Source organism: Musca autumnalis, unplaced genomic scaffold, assembly GCF_047663935.1.
Source record: "Musca autumnalis isolate F117 unplaced genomic scaffold, ASM4766393v1 scaffold_4, whole genome shotgun sequence".
NCBI classification, from domain to species: Eukaryota; Metazoa; Arthropoda; class Insecta; order Diptera; family Muscidae; genus Musca; species Musca autumnalis.
This window is the reverse complement of record NW_027411977.1, coordinates 91538298-91555875: the sequence shown is the minus strand read 5'-3', so window position 1 is coordinate 91555875 and position 17578 is coordinate 91538298. Positions and strand designations below refer to the sequence as shown.

Below are 17578 nucleotides of genomic sequence, written 5' to 3'. Positions count from 1 at the left end.
TCTGCGTGCAAGGCGGGCGTGCATACCATTGCACCACGGTGGCACCCGAAAAGCAATTCTATTTTAAATAATTCGCGACAGATAACCCCAAAAAGGACAACAATCGAAACGATATTCGGACTATCGATAGTTTGCCAGCTCTAGTTCAACGATGTTTTTATATATTTTTATACCCTCCACCATAGGATGGGGGTATATTAAGTTTGTCACTACGTTTGTAACTACTCGAAATAATCATTGTAGACCCCACAAAGTATATATATTCTTTATCAGCGTGCAATTCTACATCGATATAGCCATGTCCGTCCGTCTGTCCGTCTGTCTGTCTGTCCGTCTGTCCGTCTGTCCGTCTGTGGAAATCACTCTAGCGTCCGAACGGATTGACGTAGGTTGATGAAATTTTGGGAAAATATGTTATATTTACGTAGGACTTTTGGTATTGAAAGCGGGCTATGTAGGTCCACGCTTTCGTATAGCTCCCATACAAAATGACGCGTGACGCGTCGTCGTTTTAAGGAATTTTTAAGATATTTGGCCCATTTTACGACCGAATTGGTTGTAATTTGGTACTTTGTGTCTACAGAGGCCAGAAAACATTCCTACCAAAGTTGGGTTATATAGGTCCACGTGTTGATATAGCCCCTATAATACAATATCTCCCGATTTTCGATATTTTGAACGTTTTAGCCTCATTATCACACCGATATGGCTGAAATTTGGTATTTAGTATTCTTTAGGCGTATAAAACTTTCCCCCAGAAATTTGTAGGTATAGGTCCACGCCATCATATAGCCCCCATAGAACGGTACCTTCCGAATTTCGGTATTTTGAAAGTAGTGGCCACATTAATCCACCGAAATGGCTGAAATTTGTGGTGGAGGGTATAAAAAGTTCGGCCCGACCGAACTTAACGCTTTTCTTACTTGTTTCTTTTAAATAGTGTGACTATTTACAAATTATTTCATTCAGTTTTTCTTTTATTAAAGTGTGCTATGTACTTCTTTGGAATTTTGTATGTACCTACGTATGTGTCTGTTGTTGCTTTGCCTTTCAATAAACAACCACCATTTATAAATGTGTTTATATAAATAAATATGAAATAGCCAGTGAGCGCTTACTGAGAGCAAGTGAGCATACAGTCCAATGTGTTTTACATTGAAATTTACGCTCAATTGTTCTCAGTAACCGCCCACTGGTGCATGTGTTTGTTTTTTTTGTATTGTTTGCAACCAAACATATATTTGTTTGCAGGACCCAAACATATGTTATGTTTGGGACTGCTTACAAAATATGTTTTGGCCATATGTTACGAGGGCGGTTAGGAAACTTCTTAGCCTATCAATGAAAGAGAAAAAAAAAATATTTTTCAATATAATCTCCTGAAACTTCAATACACTTAGTCCAATGCTTTTCTAGCAATTCTATCCCTTGATTAAAATAGGTTTCCTCAAGGTCTTCAAAATAGTGCTTTACAACTATAATTGCATCTTCATTTGAGGTAAAACGCTTGTCAGCAAAGAATTTTTTTTTAGATTTTGGAATAAGTAAACGTCACTGGGAGCTAAATCAGGAGAATAAGGTGGTCGGTCAAGCAAATCGTACTTTAATTCGTTGATTTTAGCCATTGTTTAAACACTCTTGTACGCTGGTGCGTTGTCTTGATGAAAAATTATTTTTTTGTGTTGTAAGCCAGGACGTTTTTCTCGAATTTGTACATTTAATTGATGCAAAAGGTTGCAATAGTAGTCTGAATTTATTGTTTTACAATTTTGCAGATAGTCAATTAATAAAATACATTTGAAGTCCCAAAAAACCGTTGCCATAACCTTACCAGCCGATTGAATTGTTTTTGCCTTCTTTGGGGCACTTCCTCCAGCTTCAGTCCATTGTTTGGATTGTTCTTTTGTCTCTGGAGTATAGTGGTGGTTCCATGTCTCATCAACAGTTATGAAACGACGTCTAAAATCCATTTTATTTCGCTTAAAACGATCCAAACAAGCTTGAGAAATGTTCATTCTTATGCGTTTTTGATCGCGGCACCCATCTTGCAGAAAGCTTTTTCATCTGTAGTTCATCATGCAAAATTAAATGGACGCGAGCATTTGAGATTCCCATGATATTAGCAATTTCACGCACTTTTATTCGTCGATCATTTAATACCATATCATGCAGTTTGGCTACAATTTCTGTTGTTGTTGCTGTTTTTGGACGTCCACTACGTGGTTCATCTTCAATGCTTGTACGACCACATTTAAATTCAGCAACCCAATTTTTTACTGTTGCATATGAAGGAGCACTTTCACCTAACACATTCACCATATCATTATGAATTTCTTGTCCCGATAAATCTTTTTTATGTAAATATTTAATGACAGCACGCATTTCTAATTTTTCTATTGTAAAAAAAATTGCGGATGCGTCTTTTTTGAACACCTGTTTCTATATGAAGAAGTTGCCAGATCGAAACAAAATTTAACATGTGTCCATAACAGAGATGGAAGTTTCCAAAACACTTAACTTTTTTCTGTTTATACCGCGCTTTTTGTGCTAGGCTAAGAAGTTTCCGAACTGCCCTCGTAGAAAGACCTTTTTTCTGTGTGTAGCAAAATACACTTTGCAGTTACAACTTTTCACTTAGCAGAATATGACGTTTGTGGAACAGAAATAAAAAAGAGAGCAACAATTTTTTGAAAACTTAGCAAACTCAACTTATCATTAGCAACTTATCACTTATCAATAATAAGGGTTCTGTGGAACGGAACAATTTGCGAATTGTCAAAAATATTGCTAAGTGCAAAGTGAAAAGTTGGTAGGTTGTTTTGTGGCCCAGGTTTATATTTTTCAAGTATATCTGGCATTGCGTAAACTGTACCTTCTCTATAAAAAGTACGAACAGTCCAGGTGCAGATTCGCTGATAATGGTCCCTAAAACGTTTGCGGGAATCGTTAACTTTAGAGGGGTATGTTTTTCTTTTTTATTTGTTTTTACATAGTGTTTTGATTTTTGGAATGATAGGTTATAAGTCCAACGCACAACACAAGTTTTTAATGTTCTTATGGTTGAACGCGCGGTACTTGTTAGCTAACTACATAATAGACATCAATACAATTAAACTGAATTTATTGTGTGAAAAAATCCTATTGTGTGGTAATATGTGAAATATCGAATGGTGGTTTATTATTAAAATACTTTTTTCTGTATCATAATCTTAATATAATATGGAAAGAATGTAACGGAAATAAATCACAGAACTTCCCTCTTAGTAATGCAAACCCGCATGAATTTCTCCGATAAGATTTTTTTAGAAAAATAGTAACAAAGCATTAAAGTATGTAAAAACATACATACATATTTACAAATGCAATCATTTAGTTCTATTTTCATATTTAGTTTTTAATCACTCCGCTATTGTGTGAAGAATTTTGCCATACAGTGTACCTACCTACCACCAAATAAGGTAATGAATTTATTGTTGATATCAATGATATATGACGAATGAATGGTGGTGGGTGCGGGGGGCAACACAAAGTTTCCGTTTTTATACGTGTTGTTCCTTGTTTGTTGTGGTATTTTTATTTTTGTTTATAAATTTCCATGTGGGGCCTGTCACCCACAATTTATGCACAACCGCAAATATGGTAGTTTTTGCCGGCTTTTTGGCTGATAAACATAGACACTCCGGCTACATTTATGGTCGTCTGTCTTGCGTTTACTCTTGCCCAAGTTGTATAAGTTCTACACGAACTCAGCATTAAGCACAATGTGCGTGTTATTTAGTACTTTTTTTGTAAATTAAAACAAAAATAATTTGCCAAAAAAGAAATTACCCATACCTTAAAGAAATGGTAATTAACCTTTACACAGACACACCACTATGCGGTGGACTGTAATGGCATTATTAGAATTTTAGGGAAAATTGCCAAAATAGTTAAGGGTTTGAAAGGCGTCAATACAATAACGGTGACTAAATACATATTGCGATATTCAAGCGTACATTCTTCGTATACAAATGACCGTTGAACCGGGGAAAGGACTCTCATCTGTAGAATACTGTGAAAGGTCTTTTATCTAAAACAAAAAAGACCTCTGAAAGTTCTGACCTGTAAAATGTCTCCTGTCTACCGAAGAAATCCTCTATATATACATGACCTGTGAAAAATCTATGCAAGATCTGTGAAAGATCTTCTATCTAAAGAAGACCTGTTAAAGGTCTTCCAACTATAGAGTATCTATATTAGGCCTTCTATTTATAGAATACCCATAAAAAAGCCCTCTATCTATAAATGACCTATGGAATGTCTTTTACCTAAAGAATACATGCGAACGGTGTTTTATCTATAAAGGACCTGTGAGAAAGGTTTTCTAAATATAGAAAATCTGAGAAAGGTCGTCTGACTACAGAAGACCTATGGACCCTTAAGAAAAAATAGTATTTTCTATTTATAGAATACCGTTCAGGTTGTTTATCTATAGAAGAAAGGTCTTACGAACTGTAAAGTGTCTTCTGTCTATAGAATGCCTGTAATGTGAAAGGTCTTCTATGTATTGAAGGCCTGCGTTAGGTCTTCTTTCTATTGAAGACCTATTAGAGGTCTTTTGCCTATAGAAGTGTATGTTAAACGTCTTCGACGTATATCAAACTTGAGGAGGTCTTCGATCTGTTAAAGACGCTACAAAGGTCTTAGTTCTATAGAAGAGTCTTGAAATGTCTTCGATCTATAGACGACCATTTAAAGGTCTTCGATATATAGAAAACCTGTGAAAGGTCTTCTTACTATAGATGACCGGTGAAGACCTAAGAAAGAAAAGAGACGTTTTTATCTACAGAAGACCTGTGAAAGGTCTATAAAGAAGACCTGTGAAATGTATTCTACCTATAGAAGATCTATGAAAGGTCCCTATTTATCTATATATAGAAAACCTGTGAAAGGTCTTTCATCTATAGAAGTAGAGTTGGGCAATCTAGTTCTCGGAGCGGATCGATTTTTCTAGTTCCTTTTCCCTTGAAAGATCTTCGATATGTAGAGGACCTGTGAATGGTCTTAGTTCTACAGAAGACTCTTGATAGGTCTTCGATCTAAAGAAGACCTGTGAAATGTCTTCGATCTATAGAAGACTGTTGAAGGGTATTCCGATCTATAGAATACCAGAAGACCAAAGGTCTTTGATTTATAGAAGACCCTTGAAATATCTTTGATATACAGATATACAGATATATATATATATATATATATATATATATATATATATATATATATATATATATATATATATATGAAGGGTTTTCTATTTTTAGAGAGTTTTCTATACAAGACCCTTGAAAAGTCTTCGATATGTAGAAGACCTGTGAATGGTCTTAAGTTTACAGAAGACTCTTGGTAGGTCTTCGATCTAAAGAAGACCTGTGAAGTGTCTTCGATCTATAGAAGACTGTTAAAGGGTTTCCGATCTATAGAAGACCTTCCAAAGGTCTTTGATTTATAGAAGACCCTTGAAATATCTTTGATATACAGATATACATGTGAAGGGTTTTCTATTTTTAGAATTGAGTATCTCATCAAGTTCTCAATCTGTCCCTAGCCACCCACATCGTGCTCAGCTTCTTAAGCTGCACAGTAATAAGACAGCGCTGGGCAAGCTCTGCGATAGAACAGTGTTGGTGGCGTTCATTTTACCAAAAGCCTTTGATACTGTCAAACACTCCACGCTGTTTGAGGACATCGATCAGACTACTCTCCGGGAAAGTTTGACAAGTTGAATAATCATTTACATGTACTGGGAGTTCCCCAAGGTGGCGTGATATCTCCGGAACTATTTAACATTTACCTCTTCTATATTCCATACTTTCCAGTAAGCATTAAGTTCCTTAAGTATACGGATAATTGTACGATCTTGGCGGCGGGTACCTTCCCTAATGTCATTTGTCAAAGGCTGAACTACTATTTAACGGATCTTACTGATATTTTTATCGTGAGCAATATGCAAATATCCGCCATTTAATCTGCTACAATTTTGTTTACCACATGGACTGTGGAGATAAGCACTGGACGGAATATTCTGGTTGTTGGTAATATAGCTTGGATCACTAACTACCACATGATTCTAGATGTTATCCGATTAGGCACGATCGTGGCACGCATGTTTAGTACGTGTTTCACTCAAAAACCTCAAGTGAAGTATGAGAAATAAAATTATAGTCTTGTAGCAGGGCGGCGGGTACCTTCCATAATGTCATTTGTGAAAGGCTGAACTCCTATTTAACCGATCTCACCGATCATTTTAGGGAGAGGAATATGCGAACTAAAATCTACTGCCGTTCTGTTTACCACATGAACTTGAACCACTAACAACCACAAGATTCTAGATTTTATCGGATTAGGCACGATCGTAACACGTGTGTTTAGTGCGTGTTTCACTTAAAAACAATATCAAGTACGCATGACCCAAAAAATTTCGGCAGGGGTGACCCGAAACACGACTTTTTTATTAAGGCGCGACAATAACAATAACATCCTTTGGGGGATTTTTGAAAAATTTGGCCAATATCGGTTGAACTTTGAGAAATAATATTATAGCCTTGTAGCAAAGACTACAAATTGTCCATAGATATTGGATCGTTCGAAGTCATACCTTTCGATAATTGTAATGCCAACCAGCCATTTTAGTTGGTCACCGTACAATTGTTTATGGCTTTGGACAAATCGGTTATTATTGGACCACATCGCACGGTGGTCGAAAGCACTGATTTAGCGGCGCGAAATTCATAACTTGCAAACGAATTGAGATACGTCACTGAAATTTTGCGCAAACTCAGTTTGTACCTGTGGGTAATAATGGGCCAAATATGAACAATATTGGCTAATGTTTTGGTATAGCCCCCATATAACGGTACCTTCCGATTTTCGGTATTTTGAGGATTTAAGCCACAATTTCCTAGCAAATTAGCTGTAATTTGGTACTTAGGGTTCCTAGTGCTCACAAAATATTTCCACCAAAAATTATGAACATAGGTCCACGTTTTGATATAGCCCCCATGTAACCGTACCTCCCAATTTAAGGTATTTTGAATATCATGACCACATTTTTAATTCAACTTGGCTGTAATTTTGCATTCCGTGTTCTCACTGCGTATAAAATCTTCTTGTAAAACATTTTCAATACGGATTTATGTTTAGATGTAGCCCCTTTTATGGTACCCCCGATTCGTTGAATTTTTACTTGTTATCCCATATTTAATAACATATTTAGCTATAATATGGTATTATAGTGTCTCCGAGTGTAGAACTCCTCCTTGCAAACATTTCTCAAGACGGGTCCATATTTTGATTTAGCTCCCATACAAATGCACAGCTAAATTTCTATGAATTTCATGCAAAATCTCTTATTTTAAAAGTGCAGTCATCAAAAGATTTGCAAATATTTGCAGCCCGAATGTGGTTATTCCGTATCTAGAGAGTCCAATTTCATTCCCCAAAAAATAATCGGACCTAAGTTCGGCCAAGTTTACAAGATGCACTCTATGGAAAAAGGGCGTACATCCCATAAAAACACTAAAAAATTATTTTTTTTTGAAAATTTACAAGATGCACTCTATGGAACAAGCGCGTACAATCCATAAAAACACTAAAAAATGAATTTTTTGAAAATTTATTGCTATATAACTAAGCACCTCCAGACCCCAAACTAATTTTTATAATTTAAATCACACCCTTTGCTATTCATTAAAAATATATCTTGTCCATTTTCATTACGAATTTATTTAACATTTAAACAAATATGAAACTAATTTTTTGCAACAATTTTTTAAAATCTGATGCAACAAAAACTCTTGTATTTGATAGTGAATAACTGAGTGAATATTTACAACAACAAATATGAAAAAACAAAATCTTTGTCTGCAAAGTGTCTGTAATCGATACAATAGAAAATATTTCGCAATTTTATAGTTCGATTTTTTGACTTTCGCGCCGCTAGATCAGTGGTTTCGACCAGTGTGCATCGGGGGCCATAGAGAAGCTTCTATCTCTAGAAGACTTGTATAAAGGATCTTATATCCGAAGAAGTTTTCTTTGGATTGCCTTTTAATAATATTACCAAACCAAACAATATCCCCAATTCAAGTTTTTTTTATAATGATTTGTGTTTTCTCTCTTTCAGGTCTATCCACATGCTGACCTACAAACCTTACAAACCCTCTGCAATAATTTGGCTTCCTAAAACTCCTTGGCTTTCTGAAAATAAAAAAGCTAAATAAATTTCGGCAACATTTAAGTTTAGGCGATATTGGACGAGGACGAGAAAGCATATCTGGTGAGTATGAATATAAGATGAGATCTTTAAATTTAAACATTGAGAACGAATTTATTTACATTACAACTCATTCACTTACTTAGTTGGCCCTCTTCGGAGCATTCTTCTTTTTATTTAACAACTGATATTGTTTGTTGTTGTGTTTATGGCAGTGCCGAGGTAGACGAAGCCTTTAACTACTTCAAAATTATAGGTGCCAACTTCCACAGCTGGTGAGAGTTCTATGAACGCGTTGCATGGCTATACCAGATTCTCCTTCTACTTTCTCAAAGGTATCATTTTGAAGAGATCACGCGAAAGAACCCTATTTCGGTACTGAACTGTTCGGAGAAGTTCTTTTCTATTTAAACTGAGAACCGGGTATCAGTTAAAGTTGTCTTACAAAGCCGAATGAGCTTTTCGGAAATACCAAGTTCAGACATGGCTTGGAATATATTTAAGCGTGTGATAATGTCGGGGGACGTCGATCTGCATCTCTTGAATCTTCTGGGATTGGATCTGCGGGCGGTATCTTTGTCGCCTTCGCTACTATTGGATAGGTTAGGGGGTCGTTTATGGATAGCAACTCAACTGTAGTTGAAACGATAGAACTTTTTGTCAAATTCATTCAATATCAGTGTTTTGAAGCTTCAGCTATTAATTTAATTGTAAAAAAGTATAAATTTCAATACGGAAATGGAAATTTCCTCTATAAAATTTGCTGTGGCCAACGCAGCTGTAGTTGAGTTGCTATCCATAATCGACCCCTAGGTTAGGTTAAAGGACACACAGCTGTCGTGTTGGACAGCCACTCCACTCGGAGACCTTATGGTCCATTGTGTTCATCCTATAGTGTGGGTTGGAGAAAAGAAAGGAAATAAATTGCATGGAAGGTATCGAGGAAAGAAGTAAGAATAATTAAGTAAGTGCTATGGATTGAAAGACAACCTTCTCCCTGTATACTTGTTCTAGGAGCCGCATGAAGTGACAGAAGGGTGGCTTGATTTCGATGTCGTTTGACTCAGATCCGCGACGATTGATCTTAGGGCCTCCAAAGCTTTTCTGCAGTGCAAGACCGCAGCAGACTTGATTGAGTGGGATCTAAGTGATTTTAGGGCCGCTTGACTATCCACATAGATAGTCACCGGTCCAGCTATGTCCCATTCCATGTTTTTTTATCAACTCTGCTGCTTTCGTGACCGGAAAGATTTCGGCTTGGAAGACTCGATGCGGACTCACCTCTGGGATTTGTGTCGCTGCTGCCCCAGTGGAAATGGGGAGCATTGGCATCACATCCTAGGATGATGAGGCAAGTGCTACCCATCTCTCTGACGAGCTTCTCCACGTCTTTGCCCGGTGGGTCAGGGCTCTCGAATGGCATGTAAATGGCTCTTTGGCAGCTGCATTCCATCCTTACAGCAGTAATATCACCTCCGCTGAAATTAGAGAGAAATATTAGTTTAAGACTCTTCTTAGCAACTACACAGGTTCTTACCTTGTCCCCGTTGGGTGTGGCGAAGGGGGTGTAGTTGATATCGCTTAACCCAGCAACCTTATTTTTATATAAGTAGGGCTCCTGGATTAAGACGATGTCAACTTCGGATTTCTTGAGGGCTAGAAGAAGTCCGAGTCCTTAGCTAATCTTGCCCCTGAGTGTCTATCGACACCCTGATGGCAACACCTCCATTTTCCGGATTGTGGCTGACCAGATTCCATGTGCTGGTCCGAAGATTGGGGTTTTGTCTGCTGAGTATACTGCCAGTTGACACCCCTCCCAGAGTTCGCCAAGGCCCTCTATCGTGGAAGTGAGGAAATCTAGAGATTCCCTATTTTCACAACAGATGACCCTAACGCCTCTGTATGGAGCGGCACTGCCAAATTGGATGTGCTTTGGAGGTTCCCCTTTGACTGAGAACACGATATGGAGCTCTTATGATTCGTCCCCTTCGACTTGACTGCCTTCTCCTTTGAGGTTTGTCCTGTCTGTGTGGCGGGACATCCCTTTGAAGAAAGCTTTTAGGTCGAAGGAGGCGAATCATTTAATGGTTTTCGGATCATGTCAGCATCGCTCCCGGTTTTGCCCTTGGAAGCTGTCCTTGAGCCGTCCTCGGCCCCAGTAGAATAGCTACCCTGACTGAGACCCAGGCCAACGTCTGCTCCAGTATCTCCAGGAGTTTCCGGCTTTGCTCAGCCAAACTGTCAGCGACAGCTCCTAGAGTGAGTACCTTATGTCCGTCCCCTCCCGACACTACCGTCCCGTCAACCGTCGGCTGGGTTGCCCCAGACTTGGTACAAAATGTTGAATTTGAAGAGTTAACCTTAGACATTGCAGTGTTGTCATCAATCGGATTTGTTTTAATTGTTTTTTGTTTATATTTTTGTTATCCTTGCGTCATAGATTTAATGGGGGAAGTGAGGTCCACCATGGCATAGCCCTTCTGTACCATCACAAGGACTTGACAACTATGTCATTACTGCGCTGAGATGCCCAGGTATCAACCAGGCTCCGTTCTAATACAGTTGGTACCCTAACTGCAAACCTTAATACACCGATGGGCGCGGGTTCGCCTGACACCCCGGCGTTAGGGGGTCTGTAATAAGTAGGAGACAGCTAATTGGATAACCTTTGGTCGGTTACAGTTCCCCAACTCAACACTTCCAGAGTGTTGAGTGTGGAAACAGTGACCTTAAGCCCCCGCATCGCGCCAAGATTGTTATCCCTGGATACATAACATTTGTTCCATAAGCAGAATTAAGAAAAGATCTCCATTGCTCTGGGATATCGAGTTTTCTGATTTCGTATTTCACTTGTTCGCTCCATCGAAGCCTTGGACTTCCAGTTCTGCCTGTGTCCCTATGCGGCCCGTATTTATACGCCTTTTTAGCGGGTTCATCATCACTCATTCTTATGACATGGCCTAGCCAACGCAATCGTTGTATCTCGATACGTTTAACTATACTGATGTCGTTGTGTAGCCGATACAGCTTGTGATTCATACGACGTCGATATTCACTTTCAACCCGTAGATCCTTCATAAAATTTTTCTCTCAAACACGCCAAGCCCTGCCTTATCTGCTTGCGCAAGTACCCATTCTTCGCAACCATACCTTAGCACGGGTAGTATCAGTGTTTTGTAAAATTAAACTGTGTACTTAAGCCAAAGTAGCATCTCCTAGCCAGCACTATTCTTCTTCTTATTTCGCAACTACCGTTGTTTGTTGTGTTAATGATGGTGCCGAGCTAGACGAAACTTTTTCTTATGATTTCCACTGTTGTTATCATTTTGTAGTTATTATAGTAGAACAATGTAAACATTGTGTACGAGAATAATGTAAACTTTGTGTACGAATATGAGTCTATCAGCACTAGCTTAAATTATTATATGTTGCATTTATATTTAAAATATTTGAAAATTGTATATGCGAATTTTATATCCAACCACTTTGCTTTTCGACAACAAACTAAAATGAAACCACCCCCTTGCTGTTAGATACATACAAAAGGTGGTTGTTGTGCGAAGGCGAATTTGTTTCCGACATTTCGCTTCGAATTCCTACCGAAATCGGAAAGCATTGGTATATTCGAAAGGAAAAATCGTATAGAAATAGGAACGAAATCTGATCAATTTTACTTCCGAAAATTTTCAGATGTGTCGGACGTCCGACATTTGGTTTGCTGGGAAGTGGTTCGGAACGAAATGTCGGAGCGAAATCGAATCGATTTCGGTCCGATTTCCGAACGAAATCTGAAGAAAATCCATGGGAAATTCGAAAGAGAAATTTATTTCCGACATTCGCTTCGATATTGGAACGAAATTAGTACAAAATCTCAGCTATTTCTCATCCGAAAAATCGTTTGGAAATGCCAAACGTGTTGGACATCTGACATTTGGTTTGCTGGATGTTACATACAAATGCACGAAGACATACTACGCCTTACCACAGTGTGGTGTAGGGATGTGCGTGAAGATAATTCGATTTTAACTAGCGGAGACAAAAGCCACATTACTAGTGGTATAATAGTATAACAGTTGTATAACAGATTCGTACGAGGTAAAAACGATTTTCAAGGATATACATATATTTTAGACTATTGCTCAGGATCTAGAAAAGCTACGTGCGTTCGGAAAGTTGCGTTGGACAGATGAAGGTGTCCACATTTTCATATTGTGGACATTTTGAGATATCAGCTGTATATAAAAGACTTTATATATGTGGGTGGACCTACTGAAGGCTCTTAGGCGGAATTTATTCCGCGTAGGGATATATGGTGTGCACCACTAATTAGGCCAATGGGTCGGGTATCAGAAAATGCTGAGACCCAAAGGTTTAATTGTAGATATTTAAAAAAATGGGCCGATAATGAATGCCTTCATATAAGTGCATGGGCCTATTGAAGGCCCGTCAATGCGGAATTTATTCCGCGTAGGGATATATGGCGGGCACCACTAATTAGGCCAATGAGTCGGCTATCAGAAAATGCTGAGACCCGAAGGATTCATTGTAGAAATTTAAAAAATGGACCGATGATGATGAATAGTAATGCGCGTGAAGATAATAAATCATAAATTAAGTCTTTTCATCATCGGTCCATATTTCAAAATTTATACAATCAACCTCTAAGGGGATTATTATATTTTTACAGTGGACCCAATGGCCAAGTCAGCTGTACTCGCCATGTATCCCTACGCTCCATAAATTTCGCCTAGGGGAGCCCTCAATAGGTCCAATCCTCATAAATTGAGTCTTTTCATCATCGGTCCATATTTCAAAATTTATACAATCAACCTCTAAGGGGATTATTATATTTTTATAGTAGACCCAATGGCCAAGTTAGCTGTACTCGCCATGTATCCCTACGCTGCATAAATTTCGCCTGGGGGAGCCCTCAATAGGTCCATCCTCAACCTCTAAGGGGATTATTATATTTTTATAGTGGACATAATTTCCAAGATAGCTGCACTCGCCATGTATCCCTACGCTCCATAAATTTCGCCTAGTGGGGCCCTCAATAGGTCCATCCTCATAAATGAAGACATTTCATCATCCGTCCATATTTCAAAATTTATACAATCAACCTCTAAGGCGATTATTATATTTTTATAGTGGACCCAATGGCCAAGATAGCTGCACTCGCCATGTATCCCTACGCTCCATAAATTTCGCCTAGGGGAGCCCTCAATTGGTCCATCCTCATAAATGAAGACATTTCATCATCCGTCCATATTTCAAAATTTATACAATCAACATCTAACGCGATTATTATATTTTTATAGTGGACCCAATGGCCAAGTTAGCTGTACTCGCCATGTATCCCTACGCTCCATAAATTTCGCCTAGGGGAGCCCTCAGTAGGTCCATCCTCATAAATGAAGACTTTTCATCATCGGTCCATATTTCAAAATTTATACAATCAACCTCTAAGGCGATTATTATATTTTTATAGTGGACCCAATGGCCAAGATAGCTGCACTCGCCATGTGTCCCTACGCTCCATAAATTTCGCTTAGTGGGGCCCTCAATAGGTCCATCCTCATAAATGAAGACATTTCATCATCCGTCCATATTTCAAAATTTATACAATCAACCTCTAAGGCGATTATTATATTTTTATAGTGGACCCAATGACCAAGATAGCTGCACTCGCCATGTATCCCTACTCTCCATAAATTTCGCCTAGGGGAGCCCTCAGTAGGTCCATCCTCATAAATGAAGACATTTCATCATCCGTCCATATTTCAAAATTTATACAATCAACCTCTAAGGAGATTTATATTTTTATAGTGGACCCAATGGCCAAGATAGCTGCACTCGCCATGTGTCCCTACGCTCCATAAATTTCGCCTAGGGGAGCCCTCTATAGGTCCATCCTCATAAATGAAGACTTTATATCATCGGTCCATATTTCAAAATTTATACAATCAACCTCTAAGGGGATTATTATATTTTTATAATGGAACCAATGGCCAAGTTAGCTGCCATGTATCCCTACGCTCTATAAATTTCGCATAGGCGGGCCTTTAATTGGTCCATCCTCCATATTTCACAATTTACACAATCAATCTCTAACGGGATTATTACATTTTTATAGTGGACCCCATGGCCATGTTAGCTGCACTCGCCATGTATTCGCCTAGTCAGGCCCTCAATAGGTCCATCCCATATATGAAGGCATTTCATCATCGGTCGATGACATAGATAGATAGTGTAAACTACCTCCAAAAAATGTACGTTACAATTCAAATTCTCGGATTACCCGAAATTCATTTAAATTAAATTAACATAAACAGTTGCATTCGTAACAATATTCAATTCTAACGGAATATGTACTTTCAGAATGTGGTACGATAGAAAGTTCCATAATTTGGAAGTGTTTAGCTTCCCCCACCCACCCTATTTCTATACTCAATCTAAAAATTTCATCCTTCCCCAAACAACATAATATTTCAATTAGAAAAATAAAATAAATTTTTAATACATATTTTATTTCAACTATTCGGATCAATAGACCTACACGTAATTTTATATTGGCTGGTTGGTTACTACGAGCACTGGTGTAAATTGCTTGTCTGTCTGATTGTTTGTCTGTCTGTCTATTGAATGGTAGGTGCCGTTTACATTGGGCAGAACATTTAAATAAATAATACTTTGTGGTTGGTCGGTCGTACGTACGGCAAGTGGATGTTGTGTTTTTGAATGTCAGCTGACTTGAGTTGAGTTGAGCTGTGAACGTATTTGACTATGAGAAATTTGCAATGTTGTATTTTGGCTCTAAGCCAACAAATAATACAAAACGACAATGACGAAGAGGCAGAGAAATAAAAACTAACAGCTACTTAGAACAACAGCAGCAGCAGCAGATACTTATGCCAAGTGATGGTTTATTGTGGAAACTATAGCCCTACACAAAAGTGACAGAATTTGTAAGATAAACCGAATGAATTGCATAGCCGGCCGGACAGACAGACAACCAGGCAGATGAATAATAGAAGTACTTATTCATGACAAATCTTATACGTACATATGTCTACTAAATGTTATGTTTATTATGTTATGTCGAGGTATGTAGGTATGTATTATATGCATATTTAGTTTTACAGTGGGACAGAAAGAATTTTAATACTGTGGGACTTTGGTTGACTGTGATGATCATTAAAAAAACTCGCACATTATGCAAGCATAGATAAAAGTGAGATTGAATATCTGGCAATATGTGCAAAGACACAAAATTTGGACAATTTTTCGCAAAAGTGAAATTTATTGCAGCAGGTTGTCCTCGCGTACGCTATTACGGCGGTACAAGTTCATACTTCCTGAGATAATTGTCCAAAAGTTCTAAAAACCCTGACAACCCCAATTAAAATAACTGATGAGCACAATAACTTAAGAATCCTATTCTGTGTGATCGAAACTTTGTACATCGTAAAATTTCTGCCGTACCTCGACTTCCAAGAAGATCTATATCGGACAACACCTTCCCTCTGAAAAGCTCAACATTTTTGTCTTAAGTACACTTTAAGGACTGTTCGAGGCTTGTTTTCATTTTCTTATCGAAGATGCTCCTTGTATTCCTGTTTACAGCGATGTAATTTTTGTGGGCATGTTTATGCTACCTGAAGAAACATGGCCAAAAAGCTCTACAAATTTTTCAATGACCAACTAAAATTGCAGGTGGTTACGAAGCTATTGAAAGGAATTTGGGCTAACCTTTCACCACGTCGGAATATTTCTCTTGAAAATGGACTATATTCAATACTTCGCTAATAAAAATTCTTTTTTTTTTTCAAAGAATCCCAGCGCAGAAGTACGTATTACCAAACCCCCTACTAATCCATTATTTTAACAAGGAAATGTCGGGGTAAATAAGTGGCTATTTTTTTTGTGCAGCAGTGAACACGTCCGCTTTTCTCTCAGAAGGTCCGGTTTTTAATCCCTATCCAGAACATCAAAATTTTTGCCGGTGTCAAATCTACTCCACGTAATGTTGGATTACATTTTCTGAGTATTTCAGCCAAGAAATATTTCTCACCATTCGGATTCGGTCCCATAACATTGACCATTGTGACGGCGTGCACTCACTGATATTTCGAGAACTTGATTCTCCATTGTTCTTTTAATAGTGTTCTGAATGCTCCAAAAAGTGGCATTCTTCCAATATAAGAAGGATTATGTTGTCGTTGTTGTTGTAGCAACCTATATTATTTTCAGTTATCTGGTTAGGGTTTCTCTGTGTCCAGATTCAAAATTTCTGCAAAGTGGATTTTGCTACTAATGTTGCTAACGGACCATTTTTAGAAAAGTGGGTTGTACTTCCCCCACATATGCGGAAATCTCAGTACGTTTTGACATCCCTCGATAGTGCTTCTAACAATACCTTATATAGAAAATGTGTTCAATCGAAAAATCTTCACATTTTTAAATGAAATTGTTATTGTCCCTAATTAGGTTGCCGCCACTGTATATGAAGTTTTAGGGTCTGGACGTCCTTTAGAAAATGTTCGTGAAAATGCATCTTTGGTCCCATAAAAATTACTATGGAAATAAAGATCGCTTGGTTGTCGCTCTAGTGTACATACCGCCGATGAATAGCTGCGCTCCGCGTTATATGTCCAATATTAGGTTGCTTTTAGAGGGCAATAACCGTTTGATGCTAGGGACTTCAATGTCCCTCATGAGATGCGGTATTCCGTCCTAGTTAATGACCAGAAGGGTACAGCGCTGGCTGAGCAAATTGATAGCTTCACGTTTTGCACGGTGATAAGAGGAGATTGCACCAGCTCACCAGATATCACCATTGTGGCACCATGTCTCATAAATGACTTATCCTGGCAACACGTGATTTCCCTTACCTTCCTATCATCGTCTCCGTAAATAGACCTCTAGGCTTCATAACCTCTGAACGTCTCATTTTTCTGGACGATGGGATAGCTGATTGGTAAGGGTTTAGAGAATTTACCAATCACCGCTTCACAGATTCTCCAATTCCCTCAGATCCTCGGGTAGCTAAGATAACTTTCCGGGACACCATCACTGCCTCAGCCGCTCGCTACATACCTGCTCGATGAATACCCGAAATCAAACCAAAATTTCTAACAGAGGCGACGCGACTAGCAAATGAGCGCGATGAGCTTCGTTGTACGAACCCTGAAGACCCAAGTGTTAGTGAACATACTCTTAAAGTTAACAGGCTAATGGACGAAGCTAAGCGGAACAAGTGGCTGGGCGATGTTGTAGACCTCATCCGAAACGCAAAATCATCCAAAGCGTTGTGCCCACAGGCGCTCTTAA

At 38.5% G+C, this 17578-nt stretch overlaps 1 protein-coding gene across 2 annotated transcripts in view; it reads left to right on the top strand.

Annotated features, from left to right (window-relative positions):
• Positions 1–17578, top strand: part of LOC141404294 (uncharacterized) — a 113011-nt gene that overhangs the window by 61034 nt on the left and 34399 nt on the right. The window contains exon 2 of one of the 2 annotated variants that reach the window (XM_073987758.1): positions 8159–8311. The gene's annotated coding sequence lies outside the window, so the exon portion shown is untranslated. Of the gene's footprint in view, positions 1–8158; positions 8394–17578 lie in introns of both variants that reach the window. The other variant, XM_073987759.1, reaches the window with a different exon arrangement.